Below are 9,351 nucleotides of genomic sequence, written 5' to 3'. Positions count from 1 at the left end.
CCAAAATAGACTTGAGGAATAATAGGATGGCATACAACTCCACAGAGCTGGCCAAGGTGTGGTGTGATAGGCGGAACCCACGTGAAATTGACTCCTGTGGAATTACAAATGCCGCAGATGAGCCGCCAGTAGTGGAGAAACCGTCCGTATATACGGCGGTTTGTTTTCCGTATGCAGCGTCCATCAACTCCAGAGTAGCTTGCTTGAGGACGGAGCAGGGGTTTGGCTCCTCGGCCACTTGACCCTCGGGATGTGAGACAAGATGGTTGGTTTCGGCAGTGTCCATAGTGCTACTGAAGAAGCAGTTGGGGCAACAGTGAAGTCAGGCACATGGCCCGTTAGTTCTTGCGCACACTGCGCGATTTTGCTGTGGTTCCCCTTACGAAGCTTCTGTACCAGTGGGTGACAGCGATGGTGAGCGCGCAATCGCAAATAGTGGCGGAAAGTTGCTCTCTGACGGAGGAAGCCAATTGGGAGTTCCCTGACTTCGGCTACCACCATCCTCGTCTCAGCACAACGCGGAATGCCAAGACAGGTCCGCACGCTGCGCGCCAAGACGCAACGGAGCTTGTGTTCGGACGTCCGTGATAGTTCGTGCAACGCAAGAAGGCTGTAGGCTACCGAGCCACGAACAAGCGCTTTGTGGAGTGCAAGAAGGTCCCGCTCAGTACTTCCCCAGCGCAAGCCGGCAAAGTGACGTATCACATCTCCCCAACGTTGCGCCTTTGAAATGAGATAGTCAATGTGTCTTGCCCACGACAGGTTGCGGTCCAACACAACACCGAGGAACCTGTGGTGCCTGACCTGCCTTAAGGGGGATCCTCCGATGTGTAATTGAAACCGGCGCATCTCTCTCTTTCCGGGTAAACGGAAGCATAGCGCTTTTCTCAGTGGAGATGTCCATCCCTGCTTTCAGGAAGTAGGCATGTATGGCATGAAGTGAGCTCTGAAGCCGACGCTGAATTGCAGGGCGGGACTTGCCAACCGTCCAGACGCAGATATCATCAGCATAGATGGACAGATGCACCCTCCGAGGAAGGCAGCCTTTGAGGCACATCAAGACAATGTTAAATAACAGGGGGCTAAAGACACTTCCCTGAGGAACGCCCTGTGGTACAGTAATCTTTTCCGTGTCCCCCTCGCCTGTAGTGACGAAAATCTTCCTTTGACGGAGGAAGTCGGAGAGTCCCGTCAGCGCCCTGTGAGGCATCTGAGCCTGTAACAACACAAGGATGGCTTACGGAATTGTACGCCCGTTTGATGTCCAGGAAGACGGCCATCGCTATATGTCTTCGCGCCTTCGCTTCTTCGACCGAAGAAACTATATCGAGCACCGAATCCACGTAGTTCTGGTGCCTGCGGAAACCCGCCATTTCCTGAGGAAAAACAGATCTTCGCTCCATCCACCACTCGAGCCTCTGCAGTACCATACGTTCAAGGACCTTGCCTAAGCAGCTGGTGAGGCTCACGGGTCGGAAAGACACCAGATCAGAGGGTTGTTTCCCCGGTTTCAGGATGGGGACTACACGTGCCTCTTTCCACGCAGCAGGTACCTGCCCATCCCTCCATGACGTGTTATAAACCTCTAAGAGTGCCAAAAGGCACGCGTCGTCCAAATTGGGGAGCGCCACGTAGGTGACCTTGTCTGGACCCGGCGACGACTTCTTGTGGGAGAGTGCCAGCGTAGCCTTGAGCTCGGCAAACGTGAGGTCCGCGTCCATGTCAGGGTCAGACACCGACGGGGCTTGACTAATAGCATGCTGGAGCTCCAATGCATGGCTCCGAAAGGCTGCACATTTTGCTGCCTCGGGCCTTGCTGCCAGAATTTTGCAGAAGTCGTAGGCAACTTCCTTCTCCGGCCTAGATACTGAGAGTGCCAGAGATCCTAGGGGGTTCCTCGCGGGAAGAGCTTCGCAGAGACTCCGCGCAATCCGCCAGACCTTCGCAGGGCTTGAAAACGGAGTCAGAGACGCGCGAAACTGACGCCATCTTTTTTTGTCAACAGCCTTCAATGCTTTCTGTACCGATGCATTCGCACGACGCGCGACTTGTGCTTCTGCAAGTTAGCCGGATCGCCGAGCCTTCCGCTCTGTCAGCCTACGAATGGCACGCAAACGCTCCACCTCCGGATCCGTACCTGCGTGGCCAGCGGTGGTCTTTGCAGTCGTGGTGGAAGATGTCAGACAGTTCACAATATGGCCGGTGAATTAGCCTGCGGTCATTCCCACGCGCACGTCCTTTTTGCACACTTCACGAAAGGACTGCCAATTTGTTAAGGCGTAAGGTTCTGCTTCCTGCCCCGGATGGGTACTTGAAGTAGGAGACAAATATAGGAACGTGGTCACTACCTCTTTCGTTCAGGTCCGTGGACCAGGTCAAGTACGGAAAAACGTCCCTCGAACAAAGCGAAACGTCGAATACGTCTGTTGAGCAGTCCTGGCGGAGGAATGTTGGAGACCCGTCATTTAAAACACAAAGATCCAGGTCTTCAATGATATCGCACCACAGGGACCCCTTGCTGTCTCGCCAGCGACTCCCCCACAAGGGGTGATGAGCATTGATATCCCCAACAACAAGGAAGTTACTGCACTCTTGCGCATTTCTGAACACCTGGCCGGGTGTAATGGCGGCAGGCTTTGTCGCACGCCACTTCCTAGCATTATAATAGAAAAACGCACAAACAGAAGACACAAGGGAAAGAACCCTCACCAACTTCTTCACCACCTAGCCCCACGCTTTTAAGCTTCATTCCTTTCATTCTTACCATTATCAGCCGCACGTCGCTTACGTTCTCCATTTTTCAGTCACCGCGTCTGCACCTTCCGCAGCAGCATATCTGGCATCTCTTCCGACTCTATACATGCCCTAATGCTCCGCAGCACATTGCCTACGCTGTAACTCCGCGAGTCTCAGCGGCATTCGTCTTGCCAGACGCGTTGTCACAATTAAGCAACTAGCGGCATGACCGAGATGGTGGCATCTAGCACGTACGTCAAACCCAGACCTGCCGTGAGCTCGTCTTCGGGTGTTGGCGTTGCGATGGTTGTAGACTAGTGCGTTTGTTGCGTTACAGGGAGCCAGCCAAGATGTGGCTGGACTTCCACCATGATGCCAGTACATATATGTTATTTGTACAATTTTACAGCGTCAGCTGTATAGGTGACATGCACGTGACGTCACACCATAGCTTTACCCGTGCTTTTTCCCTCTTTCCGGAGAACCGGCGCACCTTATCGCACCCCACCTACAGTGGAGACTTTCCCGAGAACGCGGAAAGTCGAACCGTCGAAAGTCGGAAAAATCACGGAAAGGCAAATATCAACAAAACTTTGGCGGACGAATTTCATCTACTGCAAAAGCATCGCCTACGCACCATCACTACGCAGTGCATGGAACAACTAGACAAGCCCCACTCGCTGACACTCGCAGCCCTAAACGTGCGTTCCATACAGCTCCACGCTGAAGACGTTGCATACGACGATGTCCTCCGTAAGACGTCACTTCTGTGTCTTTCTGAGACGTGGATGAAGACGGAGAGAACTATACAAGTCGACGGCTTCAAGTGCTACTGCAGGGCGCGTCACACTGCAAGGGCGACCAAGTGACCGGAGTGCCGTTTACCTACGTCCTCGAGTACTGGCTACACCACATGAAGTCACCTTTCCTGGAGATGACGTCGGAAACATTTGTGCCCTGCAGCTTCCCACAGGGCTCATGGCGACTGTGTGCTACTTCTCGCCTCGCGCTGAAACGCATCCGCGACTTTATCCCGCGCCTTACCGCACGCACAAGATTCTCGTCGACGGAGACTTCAACATGAACGTTTCACTGGCCAAGAGCACCACTCTCCTAAGTGATGCATTCGAACAACGGGATCATCCTGTGTGCGCCGACAGCCGGCAACTCACAACTAGACATGGCTCATGCATAGACTTGGTCTTCCAGAACAGCCCCCTCTTTCAGGACACCACTCACCTCGCCAACCATTACAGCGATCGCAAATCAACGCTAATCACGCTTAAATAAATTTATCTACACACTTTCATCCGGCCTCATTTCTCCACGCGCACAGGTGACGCTGGATTTCGCGTTACACGAGTCGTAGCCGTCCTGTATTTTTTTCAACGTAAGCACGCATTTTTTCTTGTTATATTTGAGGCTTGATCGCAGAAAGCATGTGCAGAAAGAAAGAAAGATGTGCCCGTGTGCTCTGTGGACGAAATTATAACGGAATGCCTACGCTGTGCTGTCGTCGTCAGACACAGAAAGAAAGTTGGTTTGTTGGTTGGTTTTAAGGAAACAATAAAATGGAGAAAGCAAGTGAATTGCACCACATCAGAAAACAAGGCGCGTCAAACGAATGACGAGCAGCAGTCTATTGCACGATCCCACATTTTCTGTCCAACATTTTGGGCCATGCCCTACCAACTCGCGTAAGTTCGTCATTTTTTCTCGGTGCTTCTAGTCTGTCCTCTGGCCTACAGAAAATGATGTTATGTGTACCTCCGCGTTGGCGTCTGATTGGGTGCTACAATTCTACAAATGACGTAACAATGGATAGAAGTATCTGGATGGCTGTACGTCTAGTCACCCGTATCCGACAAGGATTGCGCTTTTGTATTAACGCTGCACCCGTCATGAAGGAGAAGTCTTGAACAACAACTTCTAAATAGAATTACGAAGCGTAGAAGAACAACAGAACAAAAGAACCCGTAAGTCAATGGCCGCGGGTAAGAGTTCTTACCTCCTTTGAGTCAGATCAGGGCGCACACTCCCTGTTCCACACTCCTTCCTGCTGCAATCACAAATGGCGAATTCACATGGTCATTTCGTGGCAACACTGCGGAGCGCTCGGAATTTGCTAGTCTTGCGACCGTGCTGGATCACGTGACCTTCGACACCAGACGATGCGTGCTAGGAATCTAACGGTTTTAGTCGCTTGGATCCCCCTAGGAGCATCCTGGTCGCTCGTCTTCGGGTTCCGTCGTCTGCTAACCCATGTGAACTTCGTCATGCGGGTCAATGAGGGCCCTCGCCACGATCGACACCGGATATAGTAAGCCAGTCCGCTGCCCGGTCGCTTTGAGGCCGGGAGAAAAAAGTGTTAGCCGGCAAATTCCTGACGCTCCGCAAACGCCACCAGAACACACGACATTGCTGCGCTTTTGCTTGACTAAGCAAACGCAGTCGCTGGGAATCTGGCAAAACAAAAAAATCTGCCAGGAAATGACCACGCAAATTCTCCAAAAGAAGCACACATTAGGGAGCTTTGCACATCCGACGCACTCTACGAAAAACCAAGCTGGAAGCTGTCATATCTGGGATTAGCAATGTGATGCCCTACAAAGGAATCATTTGTTCTCTACAAAGTAATCGTATGCTTTGCTTATCAATTTTCGGAACCTATTTTAAAGACCTTCCGATCTGCTTTACCTTCTAATCCTTTAAAATCTCCCCACTGAACTGGCGCCGCAATAAAGAAACGAACGACAGGGAAAAAGCGCATCGCAAGAGTGAAAGAGCCTATCTCCGCTGCTGATGCTACAATTTCACGGAGGCCCAACGGTGCGTTAAAGAAATGCTATAACATAAAAAAAAGAGAAAAGCTTCAGTAGTAGGATGGCGCCAACGGGTGCCGCACAGGAATGTCGTTTAAGGCGAACACGATGGAAAGTAACTCATCTGAGGCTGAAACACACAAACAGACGAACACAGCACAAACAGACAGATTTCATCGATGTCTTGCTTTTTCGACGACTGCGTATTTCAATCGTTTACGGCCCCTAAAAGGACATGCAGGCGGAAGGTGGACGGTTGCCGTGTTCAAGCTCCCTTCAAGCTAATTTACAGTGACCAACTGCAGACTCACGGTTACTTAACTTTCTCATTGCGTGTGTCGCGAGATTTTTATGTGGGCTACTTAAAGGGACTATCCAGAAAGGTGTGTATGACACCAATGTGGTAATGTTAGGCATTGTTTCACAGCCTACTTAACGAATTTTGTCTTCTGAAAGCAACTTACTTATTAAATAAATCATCTTTAAAGATTTGCAGTCCATCTGCAGCTAAGCCAGAATGGCGTAAGTCGGGTACACCATGGGATCGCAGAGCAGGTGATTGTCTCTGAGGCCGTCTGCTTCGCGTTCGCACCGCAATATACTAAGTTGAAAGGCCTCAGTTTTTTCCCGGCTTTCACTTACCAGTGTTAATGCTCACTGACGTGACCATGTCCTGTGGAACACTGTGTTATGCTCTTGGCTGTACAAATACTTATGACAATAACCAGAAACAGCATTCATGAGCTTATCTCATACTTCTCCACAACCTACAGACACCATCACTCCCACCTGGCGGTAGGGTGCGAAGGTTTCTCTGCCACTCCTTTATTGGCCTTGTCCAAGTGACGTTTACAAAGAGGGAATTCCGGAATTCTCTCAACATTCGTCGTCTGCTGTTGCCATGCGCTATATCAAATTGTACAGGAGCAACTCTAACAATTCGCGACGGATTTTCTGCGTCATTATCGATGATGCACGAGGAGTAAAATGGCAGTGTTGTTTTAGAATCTACCACGACCAATGCAACATTACCTCTTTTTAAAGGAACTGTCGGGTCCAGGAGCCGAAAGGGGTTTGGTACGAGACCGATACAGCAATGTTTGTCACTGCATCACAGTCAACTTGGTCTAGTTCCTCTTCCAAAAACAGCCTACATATTAAATAAACGAGGTTTAAAGATTTGCACTCTCTCTGCAGGTAACCGTTGTGTCTTCATTGTAAATGCACGTCTGTACTCCAGATCTGCTCGAGGCAGAACGAGAAAATAGATCTCTCACGAGACAGTCCCCATTCGTCACTTCTTATTTTCGTTCCTGGCACACAACATATTCGCCCCTTGAAAAACCCACTACAGTTAGAAATGGTCTGGAGGTCTCCGGGCTTTTTCAGCGCATCTCAGCGTGGCGCCCATCCCTGCAGGTTGCTCTGTTGGCGCTGTCTGGTGAGGATGCCTGGAAGCCCTGAGGTTCGATGCGTTTCTCATCGTCCCGTCTGATATGATGTAGGTACTCGATCCTACCCGTCCTCTTATGGTGATGGGTGGTCCGTAGTTTCCTTGAGCCTTTCAGGCGGTGTCCTGGAAATCTAACGCGCACGTGGTCCCAGGCTGGAATTTCGGTGTCGTCACTCCATCACGTCCGTCGAAATGTACTTTCGAGTGTCCTTGGTACTTTTTGATGTGCTCTCGTAAGGCTGCCAACTCGGTCCCAAATTCCCTGTACATTGGAAACTCTGCCACATCCAACTTGAACCTTATGCGTCATTGGTGCAGGAGCTCTGATTGTGACAACCCTGTGGCTGTGTGAGGCGTGGCCCTGTAGATACCAAGGAATGCCTTGACGACAAGAGGAATTTTTCCTTGTGTGAATGAAATTGTTTGAAGGAACCCCTTTAGGACCCTGTTGAAACGTTCCACTTGTCTGTTTGCTTGCGGGTGGTATAATGCAGATTGTTGGTGTGTTGCAGCCCTCTCCGCGAGAAAGTTATTGAATTGTTGGGTTTCAAACTGATGACCATGGTCGGAAGCCAAAACTTCTGGATGTCCTTGTCTGACAAAAATGTCAAATAAGAAGTCAAGAATGACATCTGCGGTTACGTGTGGGACAAAGGCTACCTCTAGGCAGTTGAACTGACTGCTGCGATTGCGAAGCGACATCTTCCCGGCATGCTGCCGAAGGGACCAACAATGTCTATTGCTGCAGGAAAAGATGCCACCAATTCGCGTCGGATTTTCGCGTTACTATTTCGGAATCGACCGGAGGGATGTGATAGTCCCTTTAAGGTACTCACGGTGCGGAAAAAAGGTTTTTCTTCGCGTCAAACCTCACAGTACGTTATCCTCATCTCTAGCATTAGATCATAACTGATTGCACCTGTGCTGCTACGTTTGACACATATCTGCAAACCATTACGCGCAATTGAAAATTATCGCCACATTTTTTAGCAGTTCGACGATTGCTATCGCTTTACTGCTCGTTGTATCAACAAGGAGACCGCTGCTTTTTTCACGGGCAGATTTGTTCAAGGAAGCCGTAGCCAGGAACATATTTTCGGGAAGGTTTTATGGAACCTCACATGGGGAGGAGTATTGCCACCTCCTTTCTCTAGCCCAAATCCTCTACCAAAGGTATAACTTGAGGGGGCGGGTTGAACACCCTTCCTTGGCTACGGCACTGCTGATAAAATGAGTGTCAGCAAGACTCATCTAATATACTCTTCGCAACACCAGAGCGATCCCTTATCAACGGTGTTCACACGAATATACCAATACAGTCTCCTAGGGGAGGCCGCGCGCTCCCTCTCTGTCGCTAGCAGATAACACAGCGTATCCAGCGGTTATTGCTCCCGAATTGTGCCGGTGCGTGAAGCACGGTTGAGCGCGGCCTCCCCTCAGTGCTAGTATTGGTGTAGTTCCTTCTAGTGCAACAGCGCCGATAGGGCACCGCTTCAGCAACCAATGGCAACGTGCATGGCTCATAGCGGCGTTTGATTGGCTTCCGTAGAAACAGAATTCATGAAGCCAAGTTATCAGCGGTCTACTAACACGCACTAGTAGACCGTTACTTACGTCACCGTGAAGTTATCGTACCTAACGGAACCAATGGCAACGTGCATAACTCTGAAGTTTATCTGTTGATTGGGTGCGGTATAAATGGCAAGCATGAAGCCACGTTATCAATGGGTCTACTAACGCTCACTGGTGGACCGCTGCTCACGTCACCGTGAACCTATCGTACTGTAACGGGCCGTGGACAAAGATGAAGGCCACTCGCCTGGAGCCACCGGTCTTCAGTTCCACCGCTGCGGCCATGGAGATAGGCCACCGTAATCGCCTCTCCGTAGCATACCATCATCGCCGGTCGGGACTCATGTAGAGGGACACCACCTCCTCTACGTTTGGTGACCCGACATCATGTTCCCGACAACATCAAGTTCGGCGCAATTCGGCCTTCCACCATCCTAAATTTCTCACGACACCTTCGATGAGCAATACCACAGCGGAAGCCATACCATCCATGGAAGCCACCGCCATTACTCGGCTCACGACGACAGAATCACGACTGCCTCTCTCCGTCGATCGACTCGCCGACCGCTCACGTGCCGCTTCCGTCCACGCCACCGGTTCGGACGACCATGCAATGACCCGACCGTTCACTGGTCATCCCATCCGCCAACCGACTATCGTTACGTCTTCCAGGGTCCGGCCTGCGCTGTGCACGGCCCCCGGCACACTCACGATCCACCGCTTCCTTTCTGCATGTCGACGCTCATTCGCTGCCGGACGCGACACCAG

The sequence above is a fragment of the Ornithodoros turicata genome, unplaced genomic scaffold (genome assembly GCF_037126465.1).
Source record: "Ornithodoros turicata isolate Travis unplaced genomic scaffold, ASM3712646v1 ctg00000946.1, whole genome shotgun sequence".
NCBI lineage: Eukaryota > Metazoa > Arthropoda > Arachnida > Ixodida > Argasidae > Ornithodoros > Ornithodoros turicata.
This window is presented reverse-complemented; position numbering follows the sequence as displayed.